Source organism: Bos mutus, chromosome 6, assembly GCF_027580195.1.
Source record: "Bos mutus isolate GX-2022 chromosome 6, NWIPB_WYAK_1.1, whole genome shotgun sequence".
NCBI classification, from domain to species: domain Eukaryota; kingdom Metazoa; phylum Chordata; class Mammalia; order Artiodactyla; family Bovidae; genus Bos; species Bos mutus.
This window is the reverse complement of record NC_091622.1, coordinates 71588461-71612096: the sequence shown is the minus strand read 5'-3', so window position 1 is coordinate 71612096 and position 23636 is coordinate 71588461. Positions and strand designations below refer to the sequence as shown.

General features: G+C 40.5%; 1 protein-coding gene across 3 annotated transcripts in view; it reads right to left on the bottom strand.

Annotated features, from left to right (window-relative positions):
* CRACD (capping protein inhibiting regulator of actin dynamics) overlaps positions 1 to 23636 on the bottom strand; it is a 279202-nt gene that overhangs the window by 85778 nt on the left and 169788 nt on the right. For 2 of the 3 annotated variants that reach the window (XM_070372442.1, XM_070372444.1), the window contains exon 1: positions 12953 to 13415. The exons of the other annotated variant lie outside the window; for it this stretch is intronic. The gene's annotated coding sequence lies outside the window, so the exon portion shown is untranslated. Of the gene's footprint in view, positions 1 to 12952; positions 13416 to 23636 lie in introns of those variants that run through there. 3 annotated transcript variants of the gene reach the window in all.

Genomic DNA, 23636 nt, shown 5'->3' with positions numbered 1-23636 from the left:
TAAGTGGGTTTATATTTATTTTTTTGCACCATAATTTATCCATACATAACTACTACTGATCTGTTGATGAAAATGTTCAGTCTTCTTTTCAATATGCCGTTATTTTTCTATTGTCCTGTATGCAGGACAAGAAGCAACAGCGAGAACTGGACACGGAACAACAGACTGGTTCAAAGCTAGGAAAAGAGTACACCAAGGTTGTATATTGTCACCTTGCTTATTTAACTTACATGCAGAGTACATCATGCGAAATGCTGGGTTGGATGAAGCTCAAGCTGAAATCAAGATTGCCAGGAGAAATGTCAATTACCTCAGATATGCAGATGACACCACCCTTATGGCAGAAAGTGAAGAGGAACTAAAGAGCCTCTTGATGAAGTTGAAAGAGGAGAGTGAAAAAGCTGGCTTAAAACTCAACATTCAAAAAACTAAGATCATAGCATCCGGTCCCATCACTTCATGGCAAATAGATGGGGGAACAATGGAAAGCGTGACAGACTTTATTTTCTTGGGCTCCAAAATTACTGCTGATGCTGACTAGCAGCCATGAAATTAAAAGACGCTACTTGAAAGAAAAGCTATGACAAGTCTATACAGTGTATTAAAAAGCAGAGACATCACTTTGCTGACAAAGGTCTGTCTAGTCAAAGCTATAGTTTTTCCAGTAGTCATGTATGAATATGAGACTTGGACCATAAAGAAGGCTGAGCGCCAGAGAACTGAAGACTCTTCAAGAAGACTCTTCAAGACTGAACAGCAAGATCAAACCAGTAAATCCTAAAGGAAATCAACCCTGAATATTCATTGGAAAGACTAGTGCTGAAGGTCTAATACTTTGACCACCTGATGTGAAGAGCCAACTAATTAGAAAAGAGTCTGATGCTGGTAAAGTTTGAGGGCAAAAGGAGAAGGGGACAACAGAGGATGAGATGGTTGGATGGCATCACTGACTCAACAGACATGAGTTGAGCAAGTTCTGGGAGTTGGTGATGGACAGGGAAGCCTGGCATGCTGCAGTCCATGGGGTCACAAAGAGTCGGACACCACTTAGTAACTGAACAACAACAATAATCAATGAATTTGACTTTTTTATTGTTTATTTGCTTATTGGCCATTTTCACTCCTTCTTCTAGCTCTTTTTACACCAAATTTGTATAGCACACAATTAACACTCTAATATACATTTTTATTTGTATTAAATAATTTGGCATTTTATCACCTTACCATACCATGTGGGTATATATGTTGATGTTGTCTTTGTGTAGCTTATGTAGAGGCTTGACAGGGCCTCTTATTAGTTGCTGCTGTTTGCCTTATAATCCCAGCATGCAATATTATTTTCACTAATTGTTTTTCCCATGTGTATATAGAACATACTTTTCTTTCATATATATTTTTTATGTAGATTTAAAATTAACTGATATAGTGCTCAGTCACTTTACTTATGTCTGACTCTTAGTGACCCCATGGACCATAGCCTGCCAGGCTTCTCTGTTCATGGGGTTTTCCAGGCAAGAATACTGGAGTGGACTGCCGTTTCCTCCTCCAGGGGTTTTTCCCAACCCAAGGATCAAATCCACATCTCCTGTGTCTCCATCATTGCAAGAGGATTCTTTACCACTGAGCCACCAGGGAAACCCCTAACTGATATAGGGACCATTTTAATTATATATTACCAATGTAAAGGAAGGTTATATAACTTAGTTATATGTAATTAGTGTGTGATCTGAGTCAAAACATAAAAGATTATCAAAGGACAGAATAGAGTGTTGGTCTGATATGATTCCAACTATGCTTCTGCAGCACTATTTTTAAGGGATTTAGAGCACATTCCTTTAACTACAGTTTTCTCCTGTACAAAATGTGTGCAAACTCAGGATAAGGACATAAACTTTGCAGAACATCATAAATAAAGACACCAGAATGACCACCAGGAACCCAGGACAGCACCCCTATTCACAGAGCTTCCTCGTGTGGCCTATTCATTCTATCCACTCAGCAAGTTCTTAAGTCCTACTGCGTGCTGATGATATAAGAGTGATCAAACTAGACAATGTTCCTGACCCCAGAAAAGTTAAGGTCTACTGTGGAGAAGAGAAAAACAGACAATTAAAATATAGTCTGGTATGTGCTATATAACAGGGAACTATAGAATGACATCAGAATATGTCCAAGGGGTACCTTGATAAATGGATGCAAAAGAGATTCCATTCTACCTTTTAATGAATATATTATGAAATCCTTAAAGTACTTAATAGTGCTTTATTATTATATTGGATCATCTGTAATTTAGCAAACAACAGGTTCTTTCAAAATTAAATTATATTTAAGTATAATAAACACACAGAAGCACTCATATCTTAAGCATACAGCATGATAAGCCTTTGCAAACTGATACAATCATGTAATCAGTCCCCAGAAGAAGAAATCAAACAGTGCCATCATCCAGAAGTCTTCTCCATGCTCCCTAAACGGGATTCTAACAGAACAGATTGGTTTTTCCTGAACTTTTAAATGAAATCATGTAGCACGAATTCTTCTGTGTCTGGCTTTGTGTCTAGTTGTGGATTGCACATTATCACTGCTGTTTTGTATTCCCTGTGTGAATCCACAGATTTAACTCAACATATGTTGACAGACTGTTGGGTAATTTTTAGGTTAGGGCTATTATTAGCATTGCTCCTACGACATTTTAAAACATAACTTCTAGTTAATATATGTATGCATTTCTATTCAGTATTCACTTAGGACTGGAGTTGGTGGATACTCCAGTGTGTGTACATTCAGTTTTAGAAATAGGCAACAGGAGCTTTTAATATCACAGAATAGGCAGAAATAGAACTTTCAGATTTGCTTGGAATTAACAAGTAATTTGATTAGTTGCTATTTGTTGAGCACATCCTGTTAGCCAGGCATTGTGCTACATGTTTTTTTCTGGCTTTTGCCTCATAGCCCTCAGGAAAATATTTCTGCTATAAGATTAAATAAAAAGCCAGAATATAAAACTGTGTGTGCACACACAGAATATAAAACCATGTGCTTGTGTATATATATATATATATATTATACATTCAGAACTATGTTAAAATATCATGGTATACAGGAAAACAACTTGGAAGTAAAATAAGTCAGCAACATAAGAATAATTGTCTTTATTAAGTGGAAGATCTATTAACAATTTTTTTCTACTTTTTTATATTTTCTAGGACTACCAGCCATATAAAATTTCACATAAGTTTTGATCTGAGTCCACAGCATACCTAACTGAAGACAGTATGGTGTTCAGAAGCTACAATATTCTCCAGTCTGCAAGGAACCTAGTGAAAGCTGAATGACTGATAGAGAATTCTATGTCACACACTTAGCATATGCTTCTTAAATGTTCTTATATTTTGTTGCAAAGTCTTGGACTCACAAAAAAAAAATCACAATTAGAAGAGGTGTTTTCAAATACTTTTAGCTCTGCAAGCCTTTTTTTTTTTAAACATTTTATATGGAAAGCTAATACATAAAAGTGAGGGACTTGGAGCATTTGGTAGAAGCCTTGGGAACCAGGGCCCACTTGCTTGGCTCTCTAAGGTAGATAGTCCTAAGCATCTTCAATTCAATCCATTCATTTTCTAAAGAAAAAAATAACCAAAACAAGGCGATAAAACAAGATAGCTGCAGATAATTTGACTTGGGAGTCTAATCTTTTGCAACCCATCATGGACTTCCCTGGTAGCTCAGCTGATAAAGAATCTACCTCCAATGTAAGAAACCCTAGTTCAATTTCTAGGTCGGGAAGATCCACTGGAGAAGGGATAGGCTACCCACTCCAGTATTCTTGGGCTTCCCAGGTGGCTCAGTTGGTAAAGAATTCGCCTGCAACATGAAGACCTGATTTTGACCCTTGGGTTGGGAAGATCCCCTGGAGAAGGGAAAGGCTACCCACTCCAGTATTCTGGCCTGGAGAATTCCATGGACTGTTTAGTCAGTCCATGGGCTTCCCTCATAGCTCAGTTGGTAAAGAATCTGCCTGCAATGCAGGAGACCCGGGTTCAATCACTGGGTCAGGAAGATCCCCTGGAGAAGGAAATGGCAACCCACTCCAGTATTCTTGCCTGGAGAATCCCATGGGCAGAGGAGCCTGGCAGGCTACAGTCCACAGGGTCGCAAGAGTCAGACACGACTTTGCGACTAAATCACCACCACCACCATAGTCCATGAGGCCACAAAGAGTCGGACACAACTGAGCAACTTAAGATTGCATCTCAAGTAGACTCTACACTCTCCAATTATAGAAGCAATGTCTTACATCTCCATGTCTCCCATCCAGGCCAGCATAGACAGACGGCAGTACTCAGAATATCTTTTCTAATCAAACAATTGATATACACTTGCTATTCAATTGGAAAGGGCCAGATCACCACCCAAGGTGAAATATATACAAAAAGTTTACACGTGCTTTTTATAAAGAAACTAGGGACCATTTCAGTCTCCAAACCTAACTGCTCAGTGGCATCAAGGACATGTCCCAATACCAATAAGAGGAAGATTGAGAAGTTAAACAATAAATCAGCTGGGGTTATGTAATGGACTTAAAATCAACAGCAGGAAGAAGACCGATATTGAAGAAACTCCTACCAGCCCAGAGCAATTAATGTGGTGAACAGATGGGAGGGGAAGTGGACTATTTTCAGCTTTAAAAGGAAGATAAAAGACACAAAGAAATAAAAAGCAGGAAGCCCCGCAGAGCAGGGGCAAACATGAGGGCATGCCTTTCTTTGTTGTCCAAGAAATCTTTTCATTGCTATATTAATTTTTATTACTACATTGGCTCCAAGTTTTATCCTGTCACTTGTTTCTCCATCAATAAAGGACCTGAGGACTGGAGAGAGGGAATAACACAGCTGGACAGAAAGCGCACAGCGGAGATATCCAAGGAAGCAATGGAGGGAAAAGGAGCTCCTGAATTCTGGCACGTGCCTTTCCCTAGCTGAGTTTATGAAAGGGCAAGCTTCTTTTTATTTAGAAAATAGCATACCATTCTTTTAGAACTGAAGTTTATAATAATGACCAGGAGGTGACATTTGTATTAACAAAGAAGCATCAGGGTACAGGTTCAATGACGTCTTACTGTGGATTCTTAAAATTGTGTTTGAGCTGTTTCTCCACTGGTAATCCACACATAGCACAGCACTTTGGCAACCAAGGGAGGTACCATATGCTTTGATTCATGGACATGTACCAGGGTCTGGCACAGGATGGGCACTCAACAACAAAAGTTGATTATCTTGGTTTTGTTTCAATAAAGTGCCTAATGTTGTAGGAGGACACCATCACTGCAGTGACTGGGGTTAGAGGATACGGCAGCATGTCAGTCTTAGGGGAACCAGAGTGCCAGGAGGGCTCCAAGGTAGGGACCCAACACTGAAACTAAGCACACGGTGAAAGTAGACCCAGCAGCAAGGCTGACCTGACGCTCCTTGTACGTCCATGGCTAACTGGATACTGAGAAACTTCATGAGCAGTCAGAACACTTGCTTTTCATGGTCAGGATTTTAACCCACAACAAGAGCTTTAAGATGCATTTCCAAGAATAGATTTTATCTTAAAAAATTGAGGTTCCTCTGTACTACACAGTAATATCTCAAAGAATCATTTTAAAACAATCTTGAATCACTTCCTAAAGATCCAAGAGACATTAGGGAGTCTCCAACACGAGGCTCCTGCCGCTCTAACCTGTCATCCTGCCTCAGCTTCACAATGACAAAGATAAAAGTCCTAAATATTGGTACCCAATAAAGCATGTTAAGTCTAGCTATAAGATTTTTTTTTATAAGAAGAATTCAACTACCCCAAGACTCAAAATCAAATATAATACAGAGAATAATGGAGAACTGGGGAAAGAGAAAAATAGAAGAGAGAAACAAAAGAGAGGTGAGGAAAAGGGTCCAGGGAAGCAGAGGGAAGGGGCTGCCCATATTGCGCTAGTGGTAGAAAATCTGCCTGCAATGCAGGAGATGTAAGAGACATGGATTCGATCCCTGGGTCAGGAAGATCCCCTGGAGAAGGGCATGGCAACCCACTCCAGTATTCTTGTCTGGAGAATCCCCATGGACAGAGGAGCCTGGCGGGCTACAGCTGATAGGGTTGCAAAGAGTCAGACACAAACTGAAGCAACTTAGCACACACACACAGGCAGAGAGAAATAGAGGCAAAAGAAAAGACAATCTAGCATAGAAGGGGAAGATTCAATCAAGAGGTCTATTCAAAAAATTACAGTGTTGAGAGAAGATCACAAATGAAGAGCTATTTACCTATTTCCCTTAAAAAAAAAAGATAAGGGTGTGAAGAGCCTACTGTTTAGACGGAGAGACTCAGCCTAGTGCTTGTATCCTCTGACACCCAACTCTCCCTAGATCTGATACCAGTTGATCATACCTGGCAAGCAGCTCCAGGCAAAGGAGGCAGCTCTGTCATGTGCTGCCAGGTAGTGCTGGAAAAGTGGGATTTAATCCAAAGCAAATTTGCAGTAAAGCAGCACTAGCAGCTAAACAAGTGAAAGGTTTAGCCAACACAATAGAAAGGAGTTGGATAAATAAAAGAGTGGAGTAGAATAAGGTAAATCACATTATTTGCAGACGATATGATGAAAAACCCAAGAAAAGCAACCGAAAACTACTAAAACAGAAGAGAATTTCTAAGTCTGATGGAGTAAGGATCAATGAGAACACAGAGCAGATAGAATGGATGAAAAGTCCTCAATTATAATGTCAAAACAACAAAATAAATTTAATAAGGATGTGAAGGGATTGAAAAAGGAAAATGTCAAGACATTTCCAAGGGCCAGACAAGTGATCAAACAGAAAGGCATACCATGATCATGGGCAAGAAAACCTGACATCATGAAGATATCATTCTCCTAAACTTAACCTACAAGTCAAAGGCAATCCCAGTAAGAAAGAATAACGAGCAATGCTCTGAGAAAGAAGACTAACAAGGGGAAACTAGCTCTACCAGACAATAAGATGCTTTATAGACCTTCAATAATTAAGTATGCAGAGTATAGCATGCGAAATGCCAGGCTGGGATTAATCACAAGCAGGAATCAAGATTGCCAGAGAAATATCAACAACCTCAAATACGCAGATGACACCACTCTAACAGCAGAAAGTGTAGAGGAACTAACACTAACACTAAAGAGCCTCTTGATGAGGGTAAAACAGGGGAGTGAAAAAGCTGGCTTGAAACTCAACACTCAAGAAACTATAAGATCATGGCATCCGGTCCCATCACTTCATGGCAAATAGAAGAGGAAAAAGTAGAAGCAGTGACAGATTTTATTTTTTTGGGCTCCCAAATCACTGCGGATGGTGACAGCAGCCATGAAATTAAAAGACGCTTGCTCCTTGGAAGGAAAGCTATGACAAACCTAGACAGTGTACTGTAAAGCAGAAACATCACTGGGACCCCGGCAGGGGTCCATACAGTCAAAGTTATGGTTTTTCCAGTAGGTCATGTATAGATGTGAGAGCTGGCCTATAGAGAAGGCTGAGCACCAAAGAATTAATGCTTTCATACTGTGGTGCTGGAGAAGATTCTTGAGAGTCTCCCCAACTGCAAGGAGATCAAACCAGTCGATCCTGAAGGAAATCAACCCTGAATATTCATTGGAAGGACTGATGCTGAAGCTGAAACTCCAATACTTTGGCCACCTGATGCCAAGAGCTGACTCACTGGAAAAGACCCCGATGCTGGGAAAGATTGAAGGCAAAAGGAGAAGGGGGTGACAGAGGATGAGATGGTTAGATAGCATCAGTGACTCAGTGAATATGAATTTGAGCAAACTCTAGGAGACAGTGGAGGACAGAGGAGTTTGGCATGCTACAGTCCATGAAGATACAACTTAGCGACTGAACAACAAGAAGAATAATTAAGACAGTATGAAACAACTGCATGGAGACTTCTTTGGAGGCCCAGTAGTTAAGACTTCACTTTCCAATGCAAAGGGTATAGGTTTGCCCTTTGGTTGGGGAGCTAAGATCCCACATGCTTCATGGCCAAAAAACTGAAACATAAAACAGAAGCAGTATTCTGACAAATTAAATAAAGTCTTTTAACATGGTCCACATAGGGGGAAAAAAAACTTTAAAAAACGAAAAGATTGCATGAATACATAGATCAATAGAACAGAATAGAAACTCATAAAATAGACCCAAATACATTTGGGAATTCAATATATAATACACGTGGCATCTTAAATCAGAGGAGAAAGACAGCTTATTCTATAAATGTTGTTGGAATTACTGGATAGCCAACTGGAAAAGGATAAAGCTGGAACCATACTCACACTATTCACTAAAAAAAAAACTCCAAGTGGGGCAAAGATGAAAATATTAAAAAATGAAACAGTAAAAGCAACAAAAAAAGAGACAACCTGGTATTGTCTGCCTCTGTTGGAAGAACACACCACCTATGAAACAGTCTTGGAAAAAAAAAATCTAATCTAAATCTGATAGCACTTTGATCAAACTACTAATTTATAAAAAAACACAGAGGACAGAGGGACATATAAACTCCACTGCAGGGATGCAATCAGCAAAACCAGACTGTGGGAGACTCTCCAGGATACCCATGGGGCAAAACTCCAGTGAAAACAGCAAGAATCATGTGCCTGGCAACCATATTCATTACAAGGTATAAAAGAGTATAGAATAGAATCTTCTTGTATATACATTAAAAAATCTCTAGAGTCACATAAAACTAAAAACAGTGATACCTTGGGGCGGGAGAAAATGAGAAATGGGATGGGAAGAAGAATTCACTTTATAGTTTTTAAACTTTGGTGTTTTCGACATATGTAAATTCATTACCTGTTTTAAAATTAAAAGAAATTAAAAACCCAATGAACTTAAAAAAAAGAAAAAGCCTCAGCTCTTAAATCCTGAGTAGAAGCCCTTGTAGCGGTTAACAGCAGACAAGAAAAAATAAACACCTGAACCAAGGGACTGTGCCTTGCTTTTCTCAATGGGGTATTGCAATCGTTTCCAAATTCATTCTCCTGACTGATTTTGGGCCTTCCAGTCCATACCACATGTGGCTGTCAGGATGATATTCTAAAATGCAGATATGATCATGTTTAAAAACTTTCAGTATCTCTCTTACCCTACAGGAGCAAGCTCAGCTCCCAGCATGGCACAACATTGACATCTTTCATAATCTAGCCTTAACCTACTCCCTTTCCAGAGGTCTGTCCCATCCCGCCTCACTACAGACCCTCAAAAGCAGCACACTGGATTACTGGCTAGATTCTGAACACATCAAGCACATTTTTCTTGGTCATGGTTACCCATCTGCCTTTCCTTCTGGATATTATTTACTTTCTATCCACCCTTTGAGACCCAGCTAAAATGCTACATCCTTTAAGAAGCCTGCCCTCCCTTTCTCCAAGCAGGAGTTCCCTTTCCACTAATTTCCCCCTCTCACTAGGCTCACAGAGTCCTTTGTTCAAACCTCTAATACAGCATGTGTCACAGCATGCCATAATTATTGTTTCTTCTAGTCGGTATTTAATAAATGAATAATCATGCCTTACAGGCAATCCAACTCCTTCAAGGGTCGTAAGCTCAAAGAAGAAAATTTTTTAAAAAAATCAAAAGCCACGCTTGCAAAAAAAATGATTAGGCCACCAAAATGAATTTATCAGCCTATCCTCATTGCAGATGGTCCTGAAATCAACATCCTGTATTATTCATACAGCACACCGAGAACTGAAGCGAGGCTTGGGTCCCTCTTCCAACAGGCTCCAGTAGACTATGCACTCCTTCAAAGAAAGGCAAGTTTCCCTTAGGCACAACACTAAAACCCCACTGCCTCATTTCTTAGGGAGCAGAGTGAAGTCCAAAGAGCTCGTTTGGATGAGGGCCAAAAATTGGTCACAAGAGCAGAGGCTGGAAATCACAAGTTGTCCTAACGAGACTCCTGAGCTAATCTCCCAGAAACCAAAGAAAGCCTGCAATCTGAGAACTTTCTCTAGCATGTTCAGGATATTTGAGATTCAGAGAAAGTAAATATTTGGCTTCAGAAATACACCTGAGTGGTAATAAAGACACAGGTGTGGCTGCTAGAGTTGAGGAGGCCCTTCTGACAGGTGCCTGCCAACCACAGCCAAGGGAGGGCTTCTGAAAGCTTTCACTCAGATAGAATCCTTTGATCTCCTTTCTCATATTTCTTACAACCGAATTTCCCCAATTCATTTCCTTATTTTACCTCCTTGCAGTGTAAGCCTCAGTGCACCTGATAATCATTTATCTGTTTCACAAATTATGTGGAATCTCTAACAACACCTTTTAAGATCTTGCCAAGCACCACGTTTGGGCACTGACTGAAATCATTCCTATCTACCTGCATTTACTTATGCAGCAGTGACCCTGAAATCACAGGACTTGAGCTGGAAGGTCACTTAATGACCCAATGCCCACAGTGTAGAGACAGTAAACAGGTGAATTTGCTCCTCCAAGGTCACATTAGCTAACTGCAGAATCTTGACCATAATCTGATCTCCTAATACCCAGCTGACCATTATTTCTATCACATCAAGCTATCTTCATCTGTTCCATTTCATTTCCTTAATCTTAGATATTATATTCAAATTTCTGTTTCATAACAAACTGTGATCAAGCCCACCAGAATCTTCAAATGAAGGAGTCTCCTGATACTAGAAACATCTTCCTGAATTATATTCAAATACCTCTGTAACAGGAAGTAGAAGTGGTGGGCAAGAGGAGAACTAGGGTTGGGAAAAGACCCATGTTATTTGGTTTTAATTGGAGGAACTCATCTTCAATTTCCCTACCGATTAGAAGGTGCTGAGACAATCTGATATTATCAATTCTTTCACAACATCTTATATTCATAAATTATATTCAGGGCAATGAAAGTCAAAAGGCAGTCAGGCTCCACTGCAACTACTTGGCCAAACGGTTGCTGTTGTTCAGTCGCTCAGTCCTGTCCAGCTCTTTGCGACCCCATGGACTGCAGCATGCCAGGTTTCCCTGATCTTCACCATCTCCCAAAGCTTGCTCAAACACATCTCCATAGAGTTGGTGATGCCATCCAACCATCTCATCCTCTGTCGTACCCTTCTCCTCCTGCCTTTCCCAGCATCAGTGTCTTTTCCAATGGAAGATGGTAGCTTTAAATGCCCTGTAGTATAGCCCAAGGGGCCTCCCCAGTGGTTCAGTGGTTAAGAATCTGCCTGCAATGCTGGAGACACAGCAGATGCGAGTTTGATCCCTGGATTGGGATGATCCCCTGGAGGAAGGCATGGCAACCCACTCCAGTATCCATGCCAGGAAAATTCCATGGACAGAGGAGCCTGTAGGGCTATAGTCCATAGGGTCACAAAGAGTCAGACAAGACTGCAGTGACTCAGCACACACACATAGCCCAAAATAAATAAAAGGAATAATATCAATATAAAATAAGTAATATTTTGAGAGGCTTCCTGCAATCATCCAAAAGTCTTCAGGGCACAAATTATTTGTAGCTATTGTCAGAAGAAAATTTTTGAATATTCAAGTAGACACCTCTTATGAGCTGAATGCTGTCCCTTTCAGAAAACATATGTTGAATCCTAACCCCTAGTGCCTTAGAATGTGACCTTATTTAGAGAGAAGGTCTTTACAGAAGTAATCAAGTTAAAGTGAGGTCTGTGGGGTGGGCCCTCATTCTATGACTGGTGTCCTTATAAACAGGGAAGGTTTGGACAGAGATGCACATAGAGGAAAGATGGTGTGAAGACGCAGAGAGAACATCATGTACAAGCCAAGGAACACCTAAAGTACCAGAAGCTTCGAGAGAGGAATAAACGTATCCTTTCTGACAGCACTCTGCCAACACACTGATTCTGGACTTCCAGCCTCCAGGACACAGAGAACAGAACAATCAATTTCTGCTATTTAAGCCAGCCAGTCTATGATAATTTGTTATGGCAGCCCTAGGAAATAATACAACATTTTATGACCGAGGCCGAGTGCCGACAAATTGATGCTTTCAAACTGTGGTGCTAGAGAAGATTCTTGAGAGTCCCTTGGACTGCAAGGAGATCAAACCAGTCAATCCTAAAGAAAATCAACCCTGAACATTCATTGGAAGGACTGACGCTGCATCTGAAGCTCCAATACTTTGGCCACCTGATGTGAAGAGCCAACTCATTGGAAAAGACCTTGAGCTGGGAATGATTGAGGGCAGGAGGAGAAGGGGATAACACAGGATGAGATGGTTGAAAGGCATCATCGACTCAATGGATGAGAGTCTGAGCAAACTCTGGGAAACACTGAAGGACAGGGAAGCCTGGTGTGCTGCAGTTCATGGGGTCACAAACAGTTGGACGTGAGTGAGCGATTAACAACAACAAGGTTTCCAATGACCACCTGCCAATGATGGCGGGAATCAACTTCAGGTTGGCAGAGGAATGTTAACAGAGGTGTACTGCTCAGCTTATTGCACAAAATAAATCCAAGGGTTTTTCCACTTTATAATATGTAATTCACATATTTATGTAAAGGCAAATTTTAAATGACACTTCTCTGTAAATATCACACAGCTACTTTTGCCAAACTAGAGTACAGAAAGTGGTCTCACACACACACACACACACACACACACACAGTCACACACACAGTATATTCCTATATTTGGCCTTGAATAGATTGGAAGTTTCCACAATTGCTGGGACAATGATTCCAACGATTCCTGTCAGTTTAGCAGATGAGATCGGAACAGCTGCATCTTCAATACACATCATTGTCTTTAAAAGATGCTCAGAGTGAATTACAATTAAATTACAGAGCTGTCAAAAAGGGTTATAATTATAGTATTTATTCACTACATTTACAAGGCCAGACATACACAAAAGGAACTGAAAGCTGAAGAGAAACACACAAACCCATTCCACATTCCTTACCTCAGCAGGAAATCTGGGTGAGGGGAGAGGGGAAGACGAGGCAGTTATCATGCAAAGAGCCCATTTACTGCGACAACAATGCTTCCTGCTTCCAGAGGGGCTTCGTTCCAGGAGTCAGAGGCACTTTAAGACATCTGGTGGCAAAGGCATCTCTCTTTTACAACAAGGTTGCCATGACTCACCCCCAGTTACAGACAAGTAAGGGAGGAGCTGGGACCTGAACCAAACGGTAGGCGACTCCCACCAGTGGGCTGCACAGGGAAATCAGAATCAGGGCAGCCGGACCTGACCCCTTGCTTTGCGCTCATCTAGAGGAGGATATTAATTTATCCAACAATTATTTATCATGCAGCTTGGAGAGCCTTGAAAATTGCCTTTCACTTCTCCTGCCACAACAGCACAAGGTAGAAGACAGGAAGAAAACCCTCAGCTGCCATTTATGCTAGTCAATTCTGCTACTAATCAATAACGCATTTAGAACTACCGGAAGAATGGTACAATTCACTTAGTCACCATCAACCTCAGCATCCGGAAGACAAACAGAGGTAGTAATGCTTACGCAGTGAGCAAACTCCTTGAATACACAGAAGCACTGCAAACTAGAACACCATGCATGGTTTCAATCCTGCAATGAACAAATATCTCTCGCTCTCTCTGTAAGACCTTGCATGTAGACTTGTTTCTCAAGACCGCATGGTTAGTTGAGAGAAGACACATAGATAAAGCAAAACAAGGCAGTATACACACAGAATCTGAAAACTACAAACTCAGTCATATAAACAAGTTCAGAGCAAGGAGAAAGTTAACTGATGCTTAGCAATCTGTTTCTCACTCTTTTCTGAATATAATCACACAATGGTGGGCTTTCTTAGTACCCTTGGGTTTTCTTCTGCGTTCTAAAATTTTATTTCAATTGGTCATTCAATAGACCCTGCTTTTCCACTAGTCAGTGGTATTTTCATTACATATAAAACCCCAGCCCCATCCTCCATTAAATGCTTGCTTGGTGGCAGTGAAATGATTCACTGAGGAAAAGACAAAACATCTCTAACAGTGCTACCAACAAAAAAAATCTATGACTTTACAAGAGTTCTTCTCTGAATTAAGATGATGATAGCAAACATATGACCATATTATCCTATCTTGGGCCCAGGATAGGAGAATAACTTCTCACTTATTGATCATGTAATTATTTTCCTGTTCAGCACAAATACAGAACCACAGTTCTTCTTAACATGCCACAGGCAGCCACTGGCATATGATCAAAATTGACTGCCGATATGGAAACCATTTGCAATTCATGTCAGATTTTGTGTCTAACTTCTTAATGAGCCAATTAGGTCATATAACATTTAGAGCTCTGGTTTTAATATGTGATGGGCAGAATGATTTCAGAGATGAATGGGATGGAGACTGACCGCTGTAGCTGTCCCCCGTTTCTACTCTCCCTTTCTTCAACAAGGTTAAACTCCACCATTTTCTGTGAGTGTCTAGCCATCCACTTTGAAGTTTATGGCTAAGGTATGACTCATGGGATGTAGGAAACTCCCAGGGTGCGTGCTAAAAGGAAGGCACAGGCCGTTTTCCTCCCCTTCCTCCACTCTGGTGCCAAGAAAGTGCACACGGTGGGAAACGATCCTGGACCATCTTGGTGAGGAACACACACTAAGGATGGCCAAGTAACAAGGGAGAGGGAATTTAGGTCCCAGATGTCCTTATGGAGCAGGGCCACCATACTGTCCTGGGCCATCTACCCCTGAGCTGTTACAAGAGAAAGAAATATGTTCCCATCATATTTCTGTTATTTGGTGTCTTGGTCTTCATGGTCAAGTTCACATCCTAACTGATAAAGTAAGCACATATCAATTTACACTAACCTAGTGATCCAAATCCTTTATCAGAAACAAAACAATATGGAAGAGTAAAAAGAAGTTCTGCTTTCAAATAAAAATCAAAGAAAATATTCTTCTAGTCTGCCTTACAAACTTTTAATGGCAGGAACAGCATATTCCTATAAATTCTGAGTTTGCCTAGAGAAAAGATGAGCAAGAACCTATGCACACATATCATACATTTTTGTTTATAAATCAGTTCAGTCGCTCAGTCATGTCTGACTGTTTGCGACCCCATGGACTGCAGCACGCTGGGCTTCCCTGTCCATCACTCACTCCCAGAGCTTACTCAAACTCACATCCATAGAGTCGGTGATGCCATCCAACCATCTCATCCTCTGTCATCCCCTTCTCCTCCTGCCTTCAATCTTTCCCAGCATCAAGGTCTTTTCCAATGAGTCAGTTCTTTGCATCAGGTGGCCAAAGTATTAGAGTTTCAGCTTCACCCTCAGTCCTTCCAATGAATATTCAGGACTGATTTCCTTTAGGATGGACTGGTTGGATCTCCTTGCAGTCCAAGGGACTCTCAAGAGTCTTCTCCAACACCATAGTTCAAAAGCATCAATTCTTCAGCACTCAGCTTTCTTTACAGTCCAACTCTCACATCCACACATGACTACTGGAAAACCAAAGCTTTGAGTAGATGGACCTTTGTTGGCAAATCTTTGTTTATAAATCTGTTCATATACAATATCTCTAAGTTCATAAGTACAATACCAAGCCACAGGAGTATCAAAATCTGTTCCAAAATCATAGAGCCTGAATTTCTGCCATCAGAAATGGCAAACAAATCAGAAATAGATTTGAGGATCCAAGCAAGCAAATACAGTATTTTTTTTTTTCACTGTATTTAATAAGTACTGGAGTTTTAGTTTCCAGTCCTCTCTCCAACACATTCACACATGCATGCTCACACACACATGCTCACACGCATACACATACATAGTGTCCGGAGGTCATAATGTTTACACAGGTTATAAAAATGCTTAGAAAAGTTCATGGGCGCTTAGTGTGTTTTAGATGATTTCCGCCTGTCCCATTCCTGGGTATGACTACAATCTGAATACCAGGCTGGATGGTCTGGAAGTAAACTCAGCACAGCCCTTCTGCTGCTCTACAAGCAACCTACATGTTGCAACTAAGAGTTCACATGCCAAACTACAATTTCTGCACAACTAAAGCTTATACATGCCGCAACTAAGACCTGGTACAGCTAAATAAATAATAAACAAATTAAAAAAAAAAACCCAACCCTCTCAAGAACATGACTTCATTTGTTCTTCTCTCCTCTCACCTCAGTCCTCACCCTTCCCTGGCTTACTCTCAAGCAAATCTAGCCATAAATCATAAAATACTATAGAGACTATAACAATTCATCTTTCTCTTTTTATACTTCATTCATTTCTTTTCTTTGTTTAAACAGATATCATCTTAAGAGTGAGGCTGAAAACCCCTCCAACTTAGAACAGAAAGAGTCTAATGGATCTGTTTGCCTACTCTTAGTAGGTGGATCCCAATAACATATGACTTTTATTCGTAAGAAAAGGAATTTTGAAAATAAGTGAGCAAAACCAACTAGCAAAAAGGGCAAAGAGTTATATCCTAGAGTACAAATCCAAGACGCCTAAGTCCTCAAGTCAAAGGATTTGGATCTTTATGTGGGGCTTCCCAGGTGGTGCTAGTGGTAAAGAATGCTCCTGCCAATGCAGGAGACACAGGAGACATGAGTTTGACCCTTGGGTCAGGAAGATTTCTTGGAGGAGGAAATGGCAATTCACTCCAGTATTCTTGTCTGGGAAATCCCACAGACAGAGGAGCCTAGAGGGCTGCAGTCCATGGGATCGCACAGAGTGGAACACAACTGAGCAACTGAGCACGCAAGCACACAGGAACAATTAAGGAGAAAGGGCATTTAGCCCTGGGCAAATGGCTGGATAGGATTATGCAGGCTGTTCCCTGCATGAGGATGTCCAGTCAAGCACACTGGAGGTGAATGAAATCCAGCTTGCACTCCACTCACAAAATGCTGAGCTAGGGGCCCCAGCACAGAGTCGTGTCTGCAGGAAGGGCAGTCTTTTTTGAAATATACTCAAGGTGTCAGATGGGGTTCCATCTGCCCAGGAAGGACACTACATGGCAGCAGAAAATGCCACCCCAATGTATCCACTTCACCATGAGGATTATATTGAGCTGAAGGCAACTGAGAAGAAGCAGATAGAAGGAAAGCTCTCTGTCTTCCTTCTATTTGCTGAAAGTGTTAGTCACTCAATCAGGTCCGACTCTTCGAAACCCCAGGCTCCTCTGTCCGTGGGCCTCTCTAGGCAAGAATACTGGAGTGGGTTGCCATGCCCTCCTCCAGGGGATCTTCCCAACCCGGGGATCGAATCTGGGACTCAAACATGGCAGGCAAATTCTTTACCATCTAGGCCACCAGGGAAGCCCCTCCATTTGCCTAAAGCAGAACATAAATTTACAAAGGTGTCCTCCCTCTAACTCTCTACCACGAAGAACAAGGGTAACTTCCAGAGACTTTAGACCTGTGTTCACCCAGAGATGGCTCCAGAAGATTCAACATAACAACTCTTACTAACTAGTTCTTACTCATTATCCATTAGTTACCCATATATTTGCTTTCTATCAATTTACTGCCCCTAGAAACTCAAAAGTCCTTTGTCTCATCACTTCTCTAAAAATGCACTGTTCCCTTGCTAAGATGCTATATAAGCCCAAGCTCTAACCATTCTTTGGAACTATCCATCTCCGGGTATGCCCATGTGTAAGTGTTTTGCAGACGTTAATAAATGTTTGTTTCTTTTCCCCTTGTTAATACGTCCTTGTCAGTACAATCTACAGAGTCCCAGATGGAGAATCAAAAGAGGGCAGTAGGAAAAAGAATGTTTTTCTTCCCCCACAATACCTGTCCTTCTCAAAGAACAGGTTTGTCCCAAAGGTCAGCAGACCCATAGCCCCATGTGGATAGTAAGTACTAAAATGAACTCAGAAAAGGAAAGGAGCCAGAATGGGGGTACTATCTATGTGCCCTCTGTTCAGGAGATGAGGCCAAGGTGAGCAGAGCCAGCCTCGTGGGGCTGCACCCTGCAGTTCCAAAAGGCCCCCACTTGTTCTAATGCTTTGACTTAAAATTCTTAATTTTTGAACAAGAGGCCCACGTTTTTGTTTTGCACTGGACAACAAAATTTATGGGCCATCCTTAAGGTGAGGGTGGCCTAGTAAAATGCTGAGGAGTTAGAAAGAACTCAAGGCTCTAGCCTCTGGTAGCACAGCACAATATATGATTCTGGCCTTGGGAGTGAGGGGACGAAGGGACTGCACGAAGCCAATGACCAGACCTGCCTGTGACATATGGACTAATTATCAGGGAGGAATCGGGGTCTGTCCTGGCAAACAGAAGACTTAAGGAGTAGTACCAGGGGTGAGAGGCTTGGGGTGGTTAACTCTGTTATCCAGTCTCTCCCCCAACAAGTATGAGTATATCCTGAGGATTCGAGTTCCTCAGACGATTACCCTCCAGGTACCAAGTAACACCGGGCTTCCCAGGTGGCGCAGTGGTAAAGTATCTGCCTGCCAACGCAGGAGATGCAGGAGACACAGGTTTGATCCCTGGATTGGGAAGATCCCCTGGAGGAGGAAATGGCAACCCACTGCACTATTCTTGCCAGGATAATCCCACGGACAGAGGAGCCTGGAAGGCGACAGTCCACGGCGTTGCAGGAGTTAGACACAACTGACCACAGGCGCGCGTGCCAAATATACAAGTCCTCCTCACTGATGGGCCTTTCCCTTCTCACTAGCTCCTCAGTGACATTGGTTGTCTGCCAGCATCATCAGCAGGAGGCGAGAAACAAAGTGAAATTTCTCTTCTGGCTGGTTTGATCACAGACACTTCTACTCCCTCCTTTAATTACGTGAAAATATAGGATTTGCTTGTCACACTTGTCTATCCCTCGAGCTCCCTTCTTTTTCACCTTCCAGCATTTCTACCCTTCTCTTTTAACTCTGTCTATAACGTGGAACATTACCAAAGCTAATTTTCTATAGGAAACATTTCAGGAAAATTCAATAAGATTGTATGAATTCCCCCTCTAATTCAGTAATTAGACAAGGTGATTAAGGTGATTCACTCTCACTGTGAAAATAAAATCTTTTTGAACTTTCAAATTTATGGCACAGATGAGGTTTTAAGACTTAGCCTATTATTATCTCTAGGTGAAAGAATTACAGGTAATTTTGATTATCTTTTAAAATTTTTTTTCAAAGTGTCTTCTAATGACATTTTACTTTTATGATTAGAAAAATAAAAATTACTTCAAAAGATTTAACCTAAGTGAAAACTATTTCCACCACTTTAGAAACATCTTTTTCCATATAAACTGCTAATATCCTAATTAGAAATCAGTTAGCTATTCATTAAAGCTGGTTCCTTAAGGAGTTCTACTCGGCAATATTTTGACAGCTTGGTTCAAATTATTGCATTCTTTGCAAGAGCCTTCTAAGAATGTCACTTAATTTTCCAAATTCTGGATTCGAGAAACATGGGGTGGTAAAGGGGAAGAAAATAAACATGGGCAAGAAAGTAAAAATCACTCGCAATCCAATCAATTGAAAAAAAAGCATATAAAACAAAAAGTAAAATATTCCCCCACCCCTGTTTTCCTACACATAAACAGACGTACCTACAATTGCACTTTTTAAAAAATAAAAGAGGGATTATCATATTTCTACTTTTTCACATACACATCTGCACTGGGCAATACATATATATGTACCTTGTCCTTTTTATTGGCTATCTGAACCATAATTTATTTAGCCAATTTTCCTATTGCCAAGTAACAGGTTCTTTCCAATTTCTTGTTATTGAATTATGGCTTCAATGAACATCTATATACATGTATTTTTATATACAGTGATATTACTTGTGCAAAATTCTTAAGAGTGCTATTCTCCAATTAAAGATGAGTTATTCTAAATCTTAATAAATGCTATCAAATTAGCCTCTTAAAAGGTTAAACGATTATACTCTCATAGTACAAGTACTTCCTTTCCATTTATAGTTATCCATTTTTTTTCAATCGTTCTTAATCTGATTCCAGAAAAAAGATTTTCATTCATAACCTCAGAACACGTTTTCATATATTTTGTGCCACTTCTGTAACTTCTGTAAACGTGTTTAAATCCACTATGAATGTTTTACTGTCTTTTTCCTATTGTTCACTCTTACATACTTACTGTCCAGTCCTCTCTTTGATGCTTGCTGAAATCACTCCTTTACAATGCTCAATACCAAATCTGCCCTGAGTTTAAGGAGACACCATCATCTAAGGACATTCCAGCTTCTAATGTTTTCATACCATAGGAATAAAAAACACCCATTCACTATTAGTGATCAAAAGTCTAAAGCTTAACAGTGCACTGGAAATGCTGAAATACCAAGAGAAACAGCATCACACCACAGGATACACAGCCATGAAGTTATTTCTTCACTTGAATAATTTCATGTCCACACACCACAGTAAGAATCACAGCACACTTCATCACACTGGGAGGAGCTTAAAGAGACAAAGCCATCTACTCTCAAATTTTTAAATAATGACATAGAACACTCTCATCATTAGTCATAAAAATATCTCAATGCTTAAAAAATCTAAAATAAAATGCACCAAGAATGACAAGAATTTGGTTAGAACGGGGAGTTTGAAGGATATTTTTCTCCTTTTCTTTAAAATTTTTAAATGGCATTTTGCTTTCATCATTTAAAAGTAAATCTTAATTCTGAACTTAGAGTGGTGATGGTTACATAACTCCATGAACATACTGAAAAACACAGAATTGTATAAGTTAAAAAGGTAAATTTTATGTGTGTATAATATCTCAGTGAAGTTATTTTTGTATAAGTAGAATTTTAAAGTTCAAATATCACATTGATTTTGCTGTGACTCTAAAACTGCTCTATAAAATATATTTAAAACAAAAAACCTTGAATACTCTGTGTTCTCATTAATTTTACACTGAAAATTCTATTAGACGGTAGGATACATAAAAGCTGCAGTGTGATAGGCCTCTTTGTAACCCCTTGTTCTTTATAATAATATCTGATGAGCAAGTGGAGTGGCTTCTTACAGAATCAGTGAAAAGATATCAGCATATTCAAAAACGTCTGGGTGACTTTTATCCTAAGGCAACTTACAGATCCTACATAGAGTGACCCACGCTCCCATTATGCGTATTAGAAGTTAACAGTGTTAATACTGGAAGAAAGGCTCAGAGTCTTAAAGGCATTTGCCCTGTGGCCCCCTTTGCCTGGCAAAGCAATAAAACTATTCTATTTCACCCCTACCCTCAAAAACAGAGAGAGAGAGAGAGCCATTCCTTCTCTTTCTATTCTGGCTGACATTCTGGGGTACCAGCTGATGATTAATGAAAATTTCACTGTGTAGCAATATTTCATAGGAAAAAAACATAAGTTTTAGGTTAATTAAAAAGCAGAAGAAAATAAATTAATTCCATTTATCACTAGCATAATGTAATAAATGAGAGCACTCTGGGGGATGGCTATATTCTTTTAGAAGGTCCTAAATGAATGCATAGCTCAGTCAATAAGGAAACTGGCTGCAATTCAGGAGACCCAGCTTTGATTCCTGGGTCGGGAAGATCCCCTGGAGAAGGAAATGGCAATCCACTCCAGTATTCTTGCTGGAGAATCCCATAGACAGAGGAGCCTGGCAGGCTACAGTCCATGGGGTCGCAAGAGTCAGGCACGACTGAGAGACTAAACCACCACCAGCAGCGAATGCTAAGCCAGAAAGAAAGGAGAACCTGCAACAAATATTGCAGCCAGGATGCTAATCAAGAAGCTGGAGTAATCATCAAGATACAAGGGAAACGGTTTCATTCTAATGAACTTGATAAAAATAGACTTCTGCATGTTGTAAAGTTTCTACTTTTTGAAAGGAAATAATAAAAATAAAATCCATTTTTATTCCCAGATCAAGCACGGGAACAGAAGAATATTTCCGTGTTATGGTTGACAGGTCTCTGGAAAGAGTCACTACCCCCATCTTGGGAGTCTAAAAGTTAGAAACTTCAATTAGCTTTCAGTGACATGAAATCTGTTCTTGGAAGTTCAGGGGAGAGAATACTTCTTCCTGGAAGGAAACTTGAGAAGTTCTTAGGGAACAAGGGATAAGTTCCACCAGTATTGGTTAGACTTCAAACTAAGGGCAGAAAGAAATGTTAGGTTCTCTCTAACCAAGCCTGTCCCTCATTTTCAAAAAGAACATACCACCAAAAGTATGAAAAAAGATTTAAACAGTGTTTGCCACAGAAGTTCAGCATTTCTTCTACTTTCAGTTTGCCACCTTGACATTTCTGTGGGAAGTACCTTATTCCATGGCTGTTTTTTCAGATCATCTTCCCAAGACAGTGTATCTTAGGGGAAGCATCTACGTCTGGAGATAACTTCCTTTAGGATCTGTCTTATCTGCTATGCCTCTCGTTGTGGGGGCTGACCTCCCCAAAGTGCCATTCTGTTTTGGAAGAGCCGAGAAGGAGCCCACCAAAACACAGACAAAAAACTGGAAGCTGATAAAGATCAAGGGAATCCGCTTGATGAGTGAAAAATGTAGGAAACTTTTGACTAAACCTAAGTGATCTATTCCCAATCCAAATCAGGAAAGGAGTACATCAAGGCTGGTATATGCAGAGTACATCATGCGAAATGCCAGGCTGGACGCAGCACAAGTGGGAGAAATATCAATAACCTCAGATATGCAGATGACACCACTAATGGCAGAGAGTGAAGAAGAACTAAAGAGCCTCTTGATGAAAGTGAAAGAGGAGAGTGAAAAAATTGGCTTAAAGCTCAACATTCAGAAAATGAAGATCATGGCATCTGGTCCCATCACTTCATGGCAAACATGGGGAAACAATGGAAACAGTGAGAGACTTTATTTTGGGGGGCTCCTAAATCACTGCAGATGGTGACTGCAGCCATGAAATTAAAAGACGCTTACTCCTTGGAAGAAAAGCTATGACTAACCTAGACAGCATATTAAAAAGTAGAGACATTACTTCTTCAACAAAGGTCCATCTAGTCAAAGCTATGGTTTTTCCAGTAGTCATGTATGGATGTGAGAGTTGGACTATAAAGAAAGCTGAGTGCAGAAGAATTGATGCTTTTGGACTGTGGTGTTGGAGAAGACTCTTGAGAGTTCCTTGGACTGCAAGGAGATCCAACCAGTCAATTCTAAAGGAAATCAGTCCTGAATATTCATTGAAAGGACTGATGCTGAAGCTGAAACTCCAATACTTGGCCACCTGATGCAAAGAGCTGACTCTTTAGAAAAGACCCTGATGCTGGGAAAGACTGAAGGTGGGAGGAAAAGGGGAAGACAGAGGATGAGATGGTTGGATGGCATCACCGACTTGATGGATATGAGTTTTGAGTAAGCTCTGGGAGAGATGAACAGGGAAGCCTGGCGTGCTGCAGTCAGTCCATGGGGTTGCAAAGAGTCAGACACAACTGAGTGACTGAACTGAACTGAAAGTGATCTATGGCTGCTCAGGTTTTTCTACATTTGAATTACCAATCAGCAGCATGAAAATTAGCACCCTAAGGTAACTCTTTGGCCTCATTTTAAAGTACATTATTTTCCCTATGCCATTTATTTTCCCCTTCAACTTTAAAGACAACAGTCTTCTATTCTGTCTTTTTTTTTTTTTTAAGTCAGCATGGGAAACAGACAAATGGTCTCTTTCCATCCTGTGGACAATAA